This window comes from Mytilus californianus, unplaced genomic scaffold (assembly GCF_021869535.1).
Source record: "Mytilus californianus isolate M0D057914Y unplaced genomic scaffold, xbMytCali1.0.p SCAF_9, whole genome shotgun sequence".
NCBI classification, from domain to species: Eukaryota; Metazoa; Mollusca; class Bivalvia; order Mytilida; family Mytilidae; genus Mytilus; species Mytilus californianus.
Window position 1 is genome coordinate 81728493 of NW_026262745.1, and position 15967 is coordinate 81744459.

Genomic DNA, 15967 nt, shown 5'->3' on the forward strand with positions numbered 1-15967 from the left:
ACAATCCTAGTCAATTAAGATTGGAGTCGAGTGCACCCGCACGAGCGGGGTTCGAACTCACAACCTCAGTGTTGACTGGCTAGTGATTACAGTAGTAACTACTTAGACCACTCCGGCCACCGAGGCCCCCCACAGCCTTGGAAATGGAGTGTTTATTCTGCCTTCTTTTCTTTTCTTTTCGTTATTTTTTTAAGTTAAGAAGACTATTACATGAAAAGGCAAATTTACCGATAAAAGATTCTCACATTTGTACAAGTGGACGCGTCAGTGCCTACATAAAAAAATCCGTCCTTGTCCAGGCCAAAAAAAAAAAATGTTTCCGCTGAGGATTGAACTCAGGACCTTCCGCGTGTTAAGCGGATGTGATAACCACTACACCACGGAAACCATGAATGACACTTGGCTTATTCATTTATTTATCGGCTGACCGACTGATCATTGGCATATTGGGTTAGTTTTTAAAATACTCACTTTTATTACCGTGTTTTTAAGAATATTGTATAAAGCTTTTAACAACTCCTTCCTGCAAAGTATATTAAGCACTTCTAAGACCTAAAAGAAGTAAATGATGGCTCCTGAAATAGGGAAGCGTTCAGTTATCTTTTTATCTTTTTTCACCATGTGTCAGTGTTACATTTTTACCAGTGTGGACTATAGTTATCTTAGTTGAGAGGCCCAAGTGAGACTTTGATGATGTGCCTATTGTATACCGGTTTTCACATGAAATTTAACTTAAGTATAAGTTCTAAAATATTAGATAAGTAGAGTGTCCGGTTCTGTGGTGTAGTGGTTATCACGTCTGCTTTACACGCAGAAGGTCGCGAGTTCCAACCTCGCCAGAACCTGGTATATTTTTGCAAATGGTGACTCCATTACTTTAAATATTCAAGCTGTTCGTGTGACTTCAATTGTTTGAAACCTAAAACTAGGCTAGATATAATTCAGCAATAATTTTTGGCAACGAGGGCCACTGATGCGGTAATCCATGGAACAACCGATCATCTCCCAAATAGTATATAGACCGAGGCAAAGTTGAGGTCTATATAGCTTTTGGGAGATGACAGAACGGTTCAGAAACTGACATTTGGTACAAAGTGACATTAATCAATTTGTTATATATCATACTGAATGGTTAAAGTGCCAGTTGAAAAACACAACAGTTTCTTTTAACGTGTTACAATTTGTTGTAGCTATATTTAGACCATTTAGAGTTTTAAAGAAAATCCGTGCAGTCTTTCCTACGCTACTCTCAAAATGTAAAAATTCGGCATCGAATCAAAAGAGAATAACTACATGCAATGGTACCGATAATATCCCTAACTAAAACAAGTTGACAAATGATAGGCGTACATTGAAAACAATACAAATAGGACCTATTCAAGTACACCTTTTAGGATGCGCTCGTCTATAACTGACAATCCTAGTCAATTAAGATTGGAGTCGAGTGCACCCGCACGAGCGGGGTTCGAACTCACAACCTCAGTGTTGACTGGCTAGTGATTACAGTAGTAACTACTTAGACCACTCCGGCCACCGAGGCCCCCCACAGCCTTGGAAATGGAGTGTTTATTCTGCCTTCTTTTCTTTTCTTTTCGTTATTTTTTTAAGTTAAGAAGACTATTACATGAAAAGGCAAATTTACCGATAAAAGATTCTCACATTTGTACAAGTGGACGCGTCAGTGCCTACATAAAAAAATCCGTCCTTGTCCAGGCCAAAAAAAAAATATGTTTCCGCTGAGGATTGAACTCAGGACCTTCCCCGTGTTAAGCGGATGTGATAACCACTACACCACGGAAACCATGATTGACACTTGGCTTATTCATTTATTTATCGGCTGACCGACTGATCATTGGCATATTGGGTTAGTTTTTAAAATACTCACTTTTATTACCGTGTTTTTAAGAATATTGTATAAAGCTTTTAACAACTCCTTCCTGCAAAGTATATTAAGCACTTCTAAGACCTTAAAGAAGTAAATGATGGCTCCTGAAATAGGGAAGCGTTCAGTTATCTTTTTATCTTTTTTCACCATGTGTCAGTGTTACATTTTTACCAGTGTGGACTATAGTTATCTTAGTTGAGAGGCCCAAGTGAGACTTTGATGATGTGCCTATTGTATACCGGTTTTCACATGAAATTTAACTTAAGTATAAGTTCTAAAATATTAGATAAGTAGAGTGTCCGGTTCTGTGGTGTAGTGGTTATCACGTCTGCTTTACACGCAGAAGGTCGCGAGTTCGAACCTCGCCAGAACCTGGTATATTTTTGCAAATGGTGACTCCATTACTTTAAATATTCAAGCTGTTCGTGTGACTTCAATTGTTTGAAACCTAAAACTAGGCTAGATATAATTCAGCAATAATTTTTGGCAACGAGGGCCACTGATGCGGTAATCCATGGAACAACCGATCATCTCCCAAATAGTATATAGACCGAGGCAAAGTTGAGGTCTATATAGCTTTTGGGAGATGACAGAACGGTTCAGAAACTGACATTTGGTACAAAGTGACATTAATCAATTTGTTATATATCATACTGAATGGTTAAAGTGCCAGTTGAAAAACACAACAGTTTCTTTTAACGTGTTACAATTTGTTGTAGCTATATTTAGACCATTTAGAGTTTTAAAGAAAATCCGTGCAGTCTTTCCTACGCTACTCTCAAAATGTAAAAATTCGGCATCGAATCAAAAGAGAATAACTACATGCAATGGTACCGATAATATCCCTAACTAAAACAAGTTGACAAATGATAGGCGTACATTGAAAACAATACAAATAGGACCTATTCAAGTACACCTTTTAGGATGCGCTCGTCTATAACTGACAATCCTAGTCAATTAAGATTGGAGTCGAGTGCACCCGCACGAGCGGGGTTCGAACTCACAACCTCAGTGTTGACTGGCTAGTGATTACAGTAGTAACTACTTAGACCACTCCGGCCACCGAGGCCCCCCACAGCCTTGGAAATGGAGTGTTTATTCTGCCTTCTTTTCTTTTCTTTTCGTTATTTTTTTAAGTTAAGAAGACTATTACATGAAAAGGCAAATTTACCGATAAAAGATTCTCACATTTGTACAAGTGGACGCGTCAGTGCCTACATAAAAAAATCCGTCCTTGTCCAGGCCAAAAAAAAAATATGTTTCCGCTGAGGATTGAACTCAGGACCTTCCGCGTGTTAAGCGGATGTGATAACCACTACACCACGGAAACCATGAATGACACTTGGCTTATTCATTTATTTATCGGCTGACCGACTGATCATTGGCATATTGGGTTAGTTTTTAAAATACTCACTTTTATTACCGTGTTTTTAAGAATATTGTATAAAGCTTTTAACAACTCCTTCCTGCAAAGTATATTAAGCACTTCTAAGACCTAAAAGAAGTAAATGATGGCTCCTGAAATAGGGAAGCGTTCAGTTATCTTTTTATCTTTTTTCACCATGTGTCAGTGTTACATTTTTACCAGTGTGGACTATAGTTATCTTAGTTGAGAGGCCCAAGTGAGACTTTGATGATGTGCCTATTGTATACCGGTTTTCACATGAAATTTAACTTAAGTATAAGTTCTAAAATATTAGATAAGTAGAGTGTCCGGTTCTGTGGTGTAGTGGTTATCACGTCTGCTTTACACGCAGAAGGTCGCGAGTTCGAACCTCGCCAGAACCTGGTATATTTTTGCAAATGGTGACTCCATTACTTTAAATATTCAAGCTGTTCGTGTGACTTCAATTGTTTGAAACCTAAAACTAGGCTAGATATAATTCAGCAATAATTTTTGGCAACGAGGGCCACTGATGCGGTAATCCATGGAACAACCGATCATCTCCCAAATAGTATATAGACCGAGGCAAAGTTGAGGTCTATATAGCTTTTGGGAGATGACAGAACGGTTCAGAAACTGACATTTGGTACAAAGTGACATTAATCAATTTGTTATATATCATACTGAATGGTTAAAGTGCCAGTTGAAAAACACAACAGTTTCTTTTAACGTGTTACAATTTGTTGTAGCTATATTTAGACCATTTAGAGTTTTAAAGAAAATCCGTGCAGTCTTTCCTACGCTACTCTCAAAATGTAAAAATTCGGCATCGAATCAAAAGAGAATAACTACATGCAATGGTACCGATAATATCCCTAACTAAAACAAGTTGACAAATGATAGGCGTACATTGAAAACAATACAAATAGGACCTATTCAAGTACACCTTTTAGGATGCGCTCGTCTATAACTGACAATCCTAGTCAATTAAGATTGGAGTCGAGTGCACCCGCACGAGCGGGGTTCGAACTCACAACCTCAGTGTTGACTGGCTAGTGATTACAGTAGTAACTACTTAGACCACTCCGGCCACCGAGGCCCCCCACAGCCTTGGAAATGGAGTGTTTATTCTGCCTTCTTTTCTTTTCTTTTCGTTATTTTTTTAAGTTAAGAAGACTATTACATGAAAAGGCAAATTTACCGATAAAAGATTCTCACATTTGTACAAGTGGACGCGTCAGTGCCTACATAAAAAAATCCGTCCTTGTCCAGGCCAAAAAAAAAAAATGTTTCCGCTGAGGATTGAACTCAGGACCTTCCGCGTGTTAAGCGGATGTGATAACCACTACACCACGGAAACCATGAATGACACTTGGCTTATTCATTTATTTATCGGCTGACCGACTGATCATTGGCATATTGGGTTAGTTTTTAAAATACTCACTTTTATTACCGTGTTTTTAAGAATATTGTATAAAGCTTTTAACAACTCCTTCCTGCAAAGTATATTAAGCACTTCTAAGACCTAAAAGAAGTAAATGATGGCTCCTGAAATAGGGAAGCGTTCAGTTATCTTTTTATCTTTTTTCACCATGTGTCAGTGTTACATTTTTACCAGTGTGGACTATAGTTATCTTAGTTGAGAGGCCCAAGTGAGACTTTGATGATGTGCCTATTGTATACCGGTTTTCACATGAAATTTAACTTAAGTATAAGTTCTAAAATATTAGATAAGTAGAGTGTCCGGTTCTGTGGTGTAGTGGTTATCACGTCTGCTTTACACGCAGAAGGTCGCGAGTTCGAACCTCGCCAGAACCTGGTATATTTTTGCAAATGGTGACTCCATTACTTTAAATATTCAAGCTGTTCGTGTGACTTCAATTGTTTGAAACCTAAAACTAGGCTAGATATAATTCAGCAATAATTTTTGGCAACGAGGGCCACTGATGCGGTAATCCATGGAACAACCGATCATCTCCCAAATAGTATATAGACCGAGGCAAAGTTGAGGTCTATATAGCTTTTGGGAGATGACAGAACGGTTCAGAAACTGACATTTGGTACAAAGTGACATTAATCAATTTGTTATATATCATACTGAATGGTTAAAGTGCCAGTTGAAAAACACAACAGTTTCTTTTAACGTGTTACAATTTGTTGTAGCTATATTTAGACCATTTAGAGTTTTAAAGAAAATCCGTGCAGTCTTTCCTACGCTACTCTCAAAATGTAAAAATTCGGCATCGAATCAAAAGAGAATAACTACATGCAATGGTACCGATAATATCCCTAACTAAAACAAGTTGACAAATGATAGGCGTACATTGAAAACAATACAAATAGGACCTATTCAAGTACACCTTTTAGGATGCGCTCGTCTATAACTGACAATCCTAGTCAATTAAGATTGGAGTCGAGTGCACCCGCACGAGCGGGGTTCGAACTCACAACCTCAGTGTTGACTGGCTAGTGATTACAGTAGTAACTACTTAGACCACTCCGGCCACCGAAATGGAGTGTTTATTCTGCCTTCTTTTCTTTTCTTTTCGTTATTTTTTTAAGTTAAGAAGACTATTACATGAAAAGGCAAATTTACCGATAAAAGATTCTCACATTTGTACAAGTGGACGCGTCAGTGCCTACATAAAAAAATCCGTCCTTGTCCAGGCCAAAAAAAAAATATGTTTCCGCTGAGGATTGAACTCAGGACCTTCCGCGTGTTAAGCGGATGTGATAACCACTACACCACGGAAACCATGAATGACACTTGGCTTATTCATTTATTTATCGGCTGACCGACTGATCATTGGCATATTGGGTTAGTTTTTAAAATACTCACTTTTATTACCGTGTTTTTAAGAATATTGTATAAAGCTTTTAACAACTCCTTCCTGCAAAGTATATTAAGCACTTCTAAGACCTAAAAGAAGTAAATGATGGCTCCTGAAATAGGGAAGCGTTCAGTTATCTTTTTATCTTTTTTCACCATGTGTCAGTGTTACATTTTTACCAGTGTGGACTATAGTTATCTTAGTTGAGAGGCCCAAGTGAGACTTTGATGATGTGCCTATTGTATACCGGTTTTCACATGAAATTTAACTTAAGTATAAGTTCTAAAATATTAGATAAGTAGAGTGTCCGGTTCTGTGGTGTAGTGGTTATCACGTCTGCTTTACACGCAGAAGGTCGCGAGTTCGAACCTCGCCAGAACCTGGTATATTTTTGCAAATGGTGACTCCATTACTTTAAATATTCAAGCTGTTCGTGTGACTTCAATTGTTTGAAACCTAAAACTAGGCTAGATATAATTCAGCAATAATTTTTGGCAACGAGGGCCACTGATGCGGTAATCCATGGAACAACCGATCATCTCCCAAATAGTATATAGACCGAGGCAAAGTTGAGGTCTATATAGCTTTTGGGAGATGACAGAACGGTTCAGAAACTGACATTTGGTACAAAGTGACATTAATCAATTTGTTATATATCATACTGAATGGTTAAAGTGCCAGTTGAAAAACACAACAGTTTCTTTTAACGTGTTACAATTTGTTGTAGCTATATTTAGACCATTTAGAGTTTTAAAGAAAATCCGTGCAGTCTTTCCTACGCTACTCTCAAAATGTAAAAATTCGGCATCGAATCAAAAGAGAATAACTACATGCAATGGTACCGATAATATCCCTAACTAAAACAAGTTGACAAATGATAGGCGTACATTGAAAACAATACAAATAGGACCTATTCAAGTACACCTTTTAGGATGCGCTCGTCTATAACTGACAATCCTAGTCAATTAAGATTGGAGTCGAGTGCACCCGCACGAGCGGGGTTCGAACTCACAACCTCAGTGTTGACTGGCTAGTGATTACAGTAGTAACTACTTAGACCACTCCGGCCACCGAGGCCCCCCACAGCCTTGGAAATGGAGTGTTTATTCTGCCTTCTTTTCTTTTCTTTTCGTTATTTTTTTAAGTTAAGAAGACTATTACATGAAAAGGCAAATTTACCGATAAAAGATTCTCACATTTGTACAAGTGGACGCGTCAGTGCCTACATAAAAAAATCCGTCCTTGTCCAGGCCAAAAAAAAAATATGTTTCCGCTGAGGATTGAACTCAGGACCTTCCGCGTGTTAAGCGGATGTGATAACCACTACACCACGGAAACCATGAATGACACTTGGCTTATTCATTTATTTATCGGCTGACCGACTGATCATTGGCATATTGGGTTAGTTTTTAAAATACTCACTTTTATTACCGTGTTTTTAAGAATATTGTATAAAGCTTTTAACAACTCCTTCCTGCAAAGTATATTAAGCACTTCTAAGACCTAAAAGAAGTAAATGATGGCTCCTGAAATAGGGAAGCGTTCAGTTATCTTTTTATCTTTTTTCACCATGTGTCAGTGTTACATTTTTACCAGTGTGGACTATAGTTATCTTAGTTGAGAGGCCCAAGTGAGACTTTGATGATGTGCCTATTGTATACCGGTTTTCACATGAAATTTAACTTAAGTATAAGTTCTAAAATATAAAATAAGTAGAGTGTCCGGTTCTGTGGTGTAGTGGTTATCACGTCTGCTTTACACGCAGAAGGTCGCGAGTTCGAACCTCGCCAGAACCTGGTATATTTTTGCAAATGGTGACTCCATTACTTTAAATATTCAAGCTGTTCGTGTGACTTCAATTGTTTGAAACCTAAAACTAGGCTAGATATAATTCAGCAATAATTTTTGGCAACGAGGGCCACTGATGCGGTAATCCATGGAACAACCGATCATCTCCCAAATAGTATATAGACCGAGGCAAAGTTGAGGTCTATATAGCTTTTGGGAGATGACAGAACGGTTCAGAAACTGACATTTGGTACAAAGTGACATTAATCAATTTGTTATATATCATACTGAATGGTTAAAGTGCCAGTTGAAAAACACAACAGTTTCTTTTAACGTGTTACAATTTGTTGTAGCTATATTTAGACCATTTAGAGTTTTAAAGAAAATCCGTGCAGTCTTTCCTACGCTACTCTCAAAATGTAAAAATTCGGCATCGAATCAAAAGAGAATAACTACATGCAATGGTACCGATAATATCCCTAACTAAAACAAGTTGACAAATGATAGGCGTACATTGAAAACAATACAAATAGGACCTATTCAAGTACACCTTTTAGGATGCGCTCGTCTATAACTGACAATCCTAGTCAATTAAGATTGGAGTCGAGTGCACCCGCACGAGCGGGGTTCGAACTCACAACCTCAGTGTTGACTGGCTAGTGATTACAGTAGTAACTACTTAGACCACTCCGGCCACCGAGGCCCCCCACAGCCTTGGAAATGGAGTGTTTATTCTGCCTTCTTTTCTTTTCTTTTCGTTATTTTTTTAAGTTAAGAAGACTATTACATGAAAAGGCAAATTTACCGATAAAAGATTCTCACATTTGTACAAGTGGACGCGTCAGTGCCTACATAAAAAAATCCGTCCTTGTCCAGGCCAAAAAAAAAATATGTTTCCGCTGAGGATTGAACTCAGGACCTTCCGCGTGTTAAGCGGATGTGATAACCACTACACCACGGAAACCATGAATGACACTTGGCTTATTCATTTATTTATCGGCTGACCGACTGATCATTGGCATATTGGGTTAGTTTTTAAAATACTCACTTTTATTACCGTGTTTTTAAGAATATTGTATAAAGCTTTTAACAACTCCTTCCTGCAAAGTATATTAAGCACTTCTAAGACCTAAAAGAAGTAAATGATGGCTCCTGAAATAGGGAAGCGTTCAGTTATCTTTTTATCTTTTTTCACCATGTGTCAGTGTTACATTTTTACCAGTGTGGACTATAGTTATCTTAGTTGAGAGGCCCAAGTGAGACTTTGATGATGTGCCTATTGTATACCGGTTTTCACATGAAATTTAACTTAAGTATAAGTTCTAAAATATTAGATAAGTAGAGTGTCCGGTTCTGTGGTGTAGTGGTTATCACGTCTGCTTTACACGCAGAAGGTCGCGAGTTCGAACCTCGCCAGAACCTGGTATATTTTTGCAAATGGTGACTCCATTACTTTAAATATTCAAGCTGTTCGTGTGACTTCAATTGTTTGAAACCTAAAACTAGGCTAGATATAATTCAGCAATAATTTTTGGCAACGAGGGCCACTGATGCGGTAATCCATGGAACAACCGATCATCTCCCAAATAGTATATAGACCGAGGCAAAGTTGAGGTCTATATAGCTTTTGGGAGATGACAGAACGGTTCAGAAACTGACATTTGGTACAAAGTGACATTAATCAATTTGTTATATATCATACTGAATGGTTAAAGTGCCAGTTGAAAAACACAACAGTTTCTTTTAACGTGTTACAATTTGTTGTAGCTATATTTAGACCATTTAGAGTTTTAAAGAAAATCCGTGCAGTCTTTCCTACGCTACTCTCAAAATGTAAAAATTCGGCATCGAATCAAAAGAGAATAACTACATGCAATGGTACCGATAATATCCCTAACTAAAACAAGTTGACAAATGATAGGCGTACATTGAAAACAATACAAATAGGACCTATTCAAGTACACCTTTTAGGATGCGCTCGTCTATAACTGACAATCCTAGTCAATTAAGATTGGAGTCGAGTGCACCCGCACGAGCGGGGTTCGAACTCACAACCTCAGTGTTGACTGGCTAGTGATTACAGTAGTAACTACTTAGACCACTCCGGCCACCGAGGCCCCCCACAGCCTTGGAAATGGAGTGTTTATTCTGCCTTCTTTTCTTTTCTTTTCGTTATTTTTTTAAGTTAAGAAGACTATTACATGAAAAGGCAAATTTACCGATAAAAGATTCTCACATTTGTACAAGTGGACGCGTCAGTGCCTACATAAAAAAATCCGTCCTTGTCCAGGCCAAAAAAAAAATATGTTTCCGCTGAGGATTGAACTCAGGACCTTCCGCGTGTTAAGCGGATGTGATAACCACTACACCACGGAAACCATGAATGACACTTGGCTTATTCATTTATTTATCGGCTGACCGACTGATCATTGGCATATTGGGTTAGTTTTTAAAATACTCACTTTTATTACCGTGTTTTTAAGAATATTGTATAAAGCTTTTAACAACTCCTTCCTGCAAAGTATATTAAGCACTTCTAAGACCTAAAAGAAGTAAATGATGGCTCCTGAAATAGGGAAGCGTTCAGTTATCTTTTTATCTTTTTTCACCATGTGTCAGTGTTACATTTTTACCAGTGTGGACTATAGTTATCTTAGTTGAGAGGCCCAAGTGAGACTTTGATGATGTGCCTATTGTATACCGGTTTTCACATGAAATTTAACTTAAGTATAAGTTCTAAAATATTAGATAAGTAGAGTGTCCGGTTCTGTGGTGTAGTGGTTATCACGTCTGCTTTACACGCAGAAGGTCGCGAGTTCGAACCTCGCCAGAACCTGGTATATTTTTGCAAATGGTGACTCCATTACTTTAAATATTCAAGCTGTTCGTGTGACTTCAATTGTTTGAAACCTAAAACTAGGCTAGATATAATTCAGCAATAATTTTTGGCAACGAGGGCCACTGATGCGGTAATCCATGGAACAACCGATCATCTCCCAAATAGTATATAGACCGAGGCAAAGTTGAGGTCTATATAGCTTTTGGGAGATGACAGAACGGTTCAGAAACTGACATTTGGTACAAAGTGACATTAATCAATTTGTTATATATCATACTGAATGGTTAAAGTGCCAGTTGAAAAACACAACAGTTTCTTTTAACGTGTTACAATTTGTTGTAGCTATATTTAGACCATTTAGAGTTTTAAAGAAAATCCGTGCAGTCTTTCCTACGCTACTCTCAAAATGTAAAAATTCGGCATCGAATCAAAAGAGAATAACTACATGCAATGGTACCGATAATATCCCTAACTAAAACAAGTTGACAAATGATAGGCGTACATTGAAAACAATACAAATAGGACCTATTCAAGTACACCTTTTAGGATGCGCTCGTCTATAACTGACAATCCTAGTCAATTAAGATTGGAGTCGAGTGCACCCGCACGAGCGGGGTTCGAACTCACAACCTCAGTGTTGACTGGCTAGTGATTACAGTAGTAACTACTTAGACCACTCCGGCCACCGAGGCCCCCCACAGCCTTGGAAATGGAGTGTTTATTCTGCCTTCTTTTCTTTTCTTTTCGTTATTTTTTTAAGTTAAGAAGACTATTACATGAAAAGGCAAATTTACCGATAAAAGATTCTCACATTTGTACAAGTGGACGCGTCAGTGCCTACATAAAAAAATCCGTCCTTGTCCAGGCCAAAAAAAAAAAATGTTTCCGCTGAGGATTGAACTCAGGACCTTCCGCGTGTTAAGCGGATGTGATAACCACTACACCACGGAAACCATGAATGACACTTGGCTTATTCATTTATTTATCGGCTGACCGACTGATCATTGGCATATTGGGTTAGTTTTTAAAATACTCACTTTTATTACCGTGTTTTTAAGAATATTGTATAAAGCTTTTAACAACTCCTTCCTGCAAAGTATATTAAGCACTTCTAAGACCTAAAAGAAGTAAATGATGGCTCCTGAAATAGGGAAGCGTTCAGTTATCTTTTTATCTTTTTTCACCATGTGTCAGTGTTACATTTTTACCAGTGTGGACTATAGTTATCTTAGTTGAGAGGCCCAAGTGAGACTTTGATGATGTGCCTATTGTATACCGGTTTTCACATGAAATTTAACTTAAGTATAAGTTCTAAAATATTAGATAAGTAGAGTGTCCGGTTCTGTGGTGTAGTGGTTATCACGTCTGCTTTACACGCAGAAGGTCGCGAGTTCGAACCTCGCCAGAACCTGGTATATTTTTGCAAATGGTGACTCCATTACTTTAAATATTCAAGCTGTTCGTGTGACTTCAATTGTTTGAAACCTAAAACTAGGCTAGATATAATTCAGCAATAATTTTTGGCAACGAGGGCCACTGATGCGGTAATCCATGGAACAACCGATCATCTCCCAAATAGTATATAGACCGAGGCAAAGTTGAGGTCTATATAGCTTTTGGGAGATGACAGAACGGTTCAGAAACTGACATTTGGTACAAAGTGACATTAATCAATTTGTTATATATCATACTGAATGGTTAAAGTGCCAGTTGAAAAACACAACAGTTTCTTTTAACGTGTTACAATTTGTTGTAGCTATATTTAGACCATTTAGAGTTTTAAAGAAAATCCGTGCAGTCTTTCCTACGCTACTCTCAAAATGTAAAAATTCGGCATCGAATCAAAAGAGAATAACTACATGCAATGGTACCGATAATATCCCTAACTAAAACAAGTTGACAAATGATAGGCGTACATTGAAAACAATACAAATAGGACCTATTCAAGTACACCTTTTAGGATGCGCTCGTCTATAACTGACAATCCTAGTCAATTAAGATTGGAGTCGAGTGCACCCGCACGAGCGGGGTTCGAACTCACAACCTCAGTGTTGACTGGCTAGTGATTACAGTAGTAACTACTTAGACCACTCCGGCCACCGAGGCCCCCCACAGCCTTGGAAATGGAGTGTTTATTCTGCCTTCTTTTCTTTTCTTTTCGTTATTTTTTTAAGTTAAGAAGACTATTACATGAAAAGGCAAATTTACCGATAAAAGATTCTCACATTTGTACAAGTGGACGCGTCAGTGCCTACATAAAAAAATCCGTCCTTGTCCAGGCCAAAAAAAAAAATGTTTCCGCTGAGGATTGAACTCAGGACCTTCCGCGTGTTAAGCGGATGTGATAACCACTACACCACGGAAACCATGAATGACACTTGGCTTATTCATTTATTTATCGGCTGACCGACTGATCATTGGCATATTGGGTTAGTTTTTAAAATACTCACTTTTATTACCGTGTTTTTAAGAATATTGTATAAAGCTTTTAACAACTCCTTCCTGCAAAGTATATTAAGCACTTCTAAGACCTAAAAGAAGTAAATGATGGCTCCTGAAATAGGGAAGCGTTCAGTTATCTTTTTATCTTTTTTCACCATGTGTCAGTGTTACATTTTTACCAGTGTGGACTATAGTTATCTTAGTTGAGAGGCCCAAGTGAGACTTTGATGATGTGCCTATTGTATACCGGTTTTCACATGAAATTTAACTTAAGTATAAGTTCTAAAATATAAAATAAGTAGAGTGTCCGGTTCTGTGGTGTAGTGGTTATCACGTCTGCTTTACACGCAGAAGGTCGCGAGTTCGAACCTCGCCAGAACCTGGTATATTTTTGCAAATGGTGACTCCATTACTTTAAATATTCAAGCTGTTCGTGTGACTTCAATTGTTTGAAACCTAAAACTAGGCTAGATATAATTCAGCAATAATTTTTGGCAACGAGGGCCACTGATGCGGTAATCCATGGAACAACCGATCATCTCCCAAATAGTATATAGACCGAGGCAAAGTTGAGGTCTATATAGCTTTTGGGAGATGACAGAACGGTTCAGAAACTGACATTTGGTACAAAGTGACATTAATCAATTTGTTATATATCATACTGAATGGTTAAAGTGCCAGTTGAAAAACACAACAGTTTCTTTTAACGTGTTACAATTTGTTGTAGCTATATTTAGACCATTTAGAGTTTTAAAGAAAATCCGTGCAGTCTTTCCTACGCTACTCTCAAAATGTAAAAATTCGGCATCGAATCAAAAGAGAATAACTACATGCAATGGTACCGATAATATCCCTAACTAAAACAAGTTGACAAATGATAGGCGTACATTGAAAACAATACAAATAGGACCTATTCAAGTACACCTTTTAGGATGCGCTCGTCTATAACTGACAATCCTAGTCAATTAAGATTGGAGTCGAGTGCACCCGCACGAGCGGGGTTCGAACTCACAACCTCAGTGTTGACTGGCTAGTGATTACAGTAGTAACTACTTAGACCACTCCGGCCACCGAGGCCCCCCACAGCCTTGGAAATGGAGTGTTTATTCTGCCTTCTTTTCTTTTCTTTTCGTTATTTTTTTAAGTTAAGAAGACTATTACATGAAAAGGCAAATTTACCGATTAAAGATTCTCACATTTGTACAAGTGGACGCGTCAGTGCCTACATAAAAAAATCCGTCCTTGTCCAGGCCAAAAAAAAAATATGTTTCCGCTGAGGATTGAACTCAGGACCTTCCGCGTGTTAAGCGGATGTGATAACCACTACACCACGGAAACCATGAATGACACTTGGCTTATTCATTTATTTATCGGCTGACCGACTGATCATTGGCATATTGGGTTAGTTTTTAAAATACTCACTTTTATTACCGTGTTTTTAAGAATATTGTATAAAGCTTTTAACAACTCCTTCCTGCAAAGTATATTAAGCACTTCTAAGACCTAAAAGAAGTAAATGATGGCTCCTGAAATAGGGAAGCGTTCAGTTATCTTTTTATCTTTTTTCACCATGTGTCAGTGTTACATTTTTACCAGTGTGGACTATAGTTATCTTAGTTGAGAGGCCCAAGTGAGACTTTGATGATGTTCCTATTGTATACCGGTTTTCACATGAAATTTAACTTAAGTATAAGTTCTAAAATATTAGATAAGTAGAGTGTCCGGTTCTGTGGTGTAGTGGTTATCACGTCTGCTTTACACGCAGAAGGTCGCGAGTTCGAACCTCGCCAGAACCTGGTATATTTTTGCAAATGGTGACTCCATTACTTTAAATATTCAAGCTGTTCGTGTGACTTCAATTGTTTGAAACCTAAAACTAGGCTAGATATAATTCAGCAATAATTTTTGGCAACGAGGGCCACTGATGCGGTAATCCATGGAACAACCGATCATCTCCCAAATAGTATATAGACCGAGGCAAAGTTGAGGTCTATATAGCTTTTGGGAGATGACAGAACGGTTCAGAAACTGACATTTGGTACAAAGTGACATTAATCAATTTGTTATATATCATACTGAATGGTTAAAGTGCCAGTTGAAAAACACAACAGTTTCTTTTAACGTGTTACAATTTGTTGTAGCTATATTTAGACCATTTAGAGTTTTAAAGAAAATCCGTGCAGTCTTTCCTACGCTACTCTCAAAATGTAAAAATTCGGCATCGAATCAAAAGAGAATAACTACATGCAATGGTACCGATAATATCCCTAACTAAAACAAGTTGACAAATGATAGGCGTACATTGAAAACAATACAAATAGGACCTATTCAAGTACACCTTTTAGGATGCGCTCGTCTATAACTGACAATCCTAGTCAATTAAGATTGGAGTCGAGTGCACCCGCACGAGCGGGGTTCGAACTCACAACCTCAGTGTTGACTGGCTAGTGATTACAGTAGTAACTACTTAGACCACTCCGGCCACCGAGGCCCCCCACAGCCTTGGAAATGGAGTGTTTATTCTGCCTTCTTTTCTTTTCTTTTCGTTATTTTTTTAAGTTAAGAAGACTATTACATGAAAAGGCAAATTTACCGATAAAAGATTCTCACATTTGTACAAGTGGACGCGTCAGTGCCTACATAAAAAAATCCGTCCTTGTCCAGGCCAAAAAAAAAATATGTTTCCGCTGAGGATTGAACTCAGGACCTTCCGCGTGTTAAGCGGATGTGATAACCACTACACCACGGAAACCATGAATGACACTTGGCTTATTCATTTATTTATCGGCTGACCGACT

At 38.1% G+C, this 15967-nt stretch overlaps 23 non-coding genes across 23 annotated transcripts; 11 read left to right on the forward strand and 12 right to left on the reverse strand.

Annotated features, from left to right (window-relative positions):
• Positions 1-314: 314 nt before the first annotated feature.
• On the reverse strand, positions 315-387 carry Trnav-aac (transfer RNA valine (anticodon AAC)). The gene has a single exon. It is a non-coding gene; the product is annotated as a tRNA-Val (tRNA).
• Positions 388-772: 385 nt separating this feature from the next.
• Positions 773-845, forward strand: Trnav-uac (transfer RNA valine (anticodon UAC)). The gene has a single exon. It is a non-coding gene; the product is annotated as a tRNA-Val (tRNA).
• Positions 846-1728: 883 nt separating this feature from the next.
• On the reverse strand, positions 1729-1801 carry Trnav-aac (transfer RNA valine (anticodon AAC)). Its single transcript has one exon. It is a non-coding gene; the product is annotated as a tRNA-Val (tRNA).
• Positions 1802-2186: 385 nt separating this feature from the next.
• Trnav-uac (transfer RNA valine (anticodon UAC)) lies at positions 2187-2259 on the forward strand. The gene has a single exon. It is a non-coding gene; the product is annotated as a tRNA-Val (tRNA).
• An 883-nt stretch (positions 2260-3142) lies between these two features.
• On the reverse strand, positions 3143-3215 carry Trnav-aac (transfer RNA valine (anticodon AAC)). The gene has a single exon. It is a non-coding gene; the product is annotated as a tRNA-Val (tRNA).
• Positions 3216-3600: 385 nt separating this feature from the next.
• Trnav-uac (transfer RNA valine (anticodon UAC)) lies at positions 3601-3673 on the forward strand. Its single transcript has one exon. It is a non-coding gene; the product is annotated as a tRNA-Val (tRNA).
• An 883-nt stretch (positions 3674-4556) lies between these two features.
• On the reverse strand, positions 4557-4629 carry Trnav-aac (transfer RNA valine (anticodon AAC)). The gene has a single exon. It is a non-coding gene; the product is annotated as a tRNA-Val (tRNA).
• A 385-nt stretch (positions 4630-5014) lies between these two features.
• On the forward strand, positions 5015-5087 carry Trnav-uac (transfer RNA valine (anticodon UAC)). The gene has a single exon. It is a non-coding gene; the product is annotated as a tRNA-Val (tRNA).
• Positions 5088-5951: 864 nt separating this feature from the next.
• Trnav-aac (transfer RNA valine (anticodon AAC)) lies at positions 5952-6024 on the reverse strand. Its single transcript has one exon. It is a non-coding gene; the product is annotated as a tRNA-Val (tRNA).
• Positions 6025-6409: 385 nt separating this feature from the next.
• On the forward strand, positions 6410-6482 carry Trnav-uac (transfer RNA valine (anticodon UAC)). Its single transcript has one exon. It is a non-coding gene; the product is annotated as a tRNA-Val (tRNA).
• An 883-nt stretch (positions 6483-7365) lies between these two features.
• Trnav-aac (transfer RNA valine (anticodon AAC)) lies at positions 7366-7438 on the reverse strand. The gene has a single exon. It is a non-coding gene; the product is annotated as a tRNA-Val (tRNA).
• A 385-nt stretch (positions 7439-7823) lies between these two features.
• Trnav-uac (transfer RNA valine (anticodon UAC)) lies at positions 7824-7896 on the forward strand. Its single transcript has one exon. It is a non-coding gene; the product is annotated as a tRNA-Val (tRNA).
• An 883-nt stretch (positions 7897-8779) lies between these two features.
• On the reverse strand, positions 8780-8852 carry Trnav-aac (transfer RNA valine (anticodon AAC)). Its single transcript has one exon. It is a non-coding gene; the product is annotated as a tRNA-Val (tRNA).
• Positions 8853-9237: 385 nt separating this feature from the next.
• Trnav-uac (transfer RNA valine (anticodon UAC)) lies at positions 9238-9310 on the forward strand. The gene has a single exon. It is a non-coding gene; the product is annotated as a tRNA-Val (tRNA).
• Positions 9311-10193: 883 nt separating this feature from the next.
• On the reverse strand, positions 10194-10266 carry Trnav-aac (transfer RNA valine (anticodon AAC)). Its single transcript has one exon. It is a non-coding gene; the product is annotated as a tRNA-Val (tRNA).
• A 385-nt stretch (positions 10267-10651) lies between these two features.
• On the forward strand, positions 10652-10724 carry Trnav-uac (transfer RNA valine (anticodon UAC)). The gene has a single exon. It is a non-coding gene; the product is annotated as a tRNA-Val (tRNA).
• An 883-nt stretch (positions 10725-11607) lies between these two features.
• Trnav-aac (transfer RNA valine (anticodon AAC)) lies at positions 11608-11680 on the reverse strand. Its single transcript has one exon. It is a non-coding gene; the product is annotated as a tRNA-Val (tRNA).
• A 385-nt stretch (positions 11681-12065) lies between these two features.
• Positions 12066-12138, forward strand: Trnav-uac (transfer RNA valine (anticodon UAC)). The gene has a single exon. It is a non-coding gene; the product is annotated as a tRNA-Val (tRNA).
• An 882-nt stretch (positions 12139-13020) lies between these two features.
• Positions 13021-13093, reverse strand: Trnav-aac (transfer RNA valine (anticodon AAC)). Its single transcript has one exon. It is a non-coding gene; the product is annotated as a tRNA-Val (tRNA).
• A 385-nt stretch (positions 13094-13478) lies between these two features.
• On the forward strand, positions 13479-13551 carry Trnav-uac (transfer RNA valine (anticodon UAC)). Its single transcript has one exon. It is a non-coding gene; the product is annotated as a tRNA-Val (tRNA).
• An 883-nt stretch (positions 13552-14434) lies between these two features.
• Positions 14435-14507, reverse strand: Trnav-aac (transfer RNA valine (anticodon AAC)). The gene has a single exon. It is a non-coding gene; the product is annotated as a tRNA-Val (tRNA).
• A 385-nt stretch (positions 14508-14892) lies between these two features.
• Positions 14893-14965, forward strand: Trnav-uac (transfer RNA valine (anticodon UAC)). Its single transcript has one exon. It is a non-coding gene; the product is annotated as a tRNA-Val (tRNA).
• An 883-nt stretch (positions 14966-15848) lies between these two features.
• On the reverse strand, positions 15849-15921 carry Trnav-aac (transfer RNA valine (anticodon AAC)). The gene has a single exon. It is a non-coding gene; the product is annotated as a tRNA-Val (tRNA).
• Positions 15922-15967: the final 46 nt, after the last annotated feature.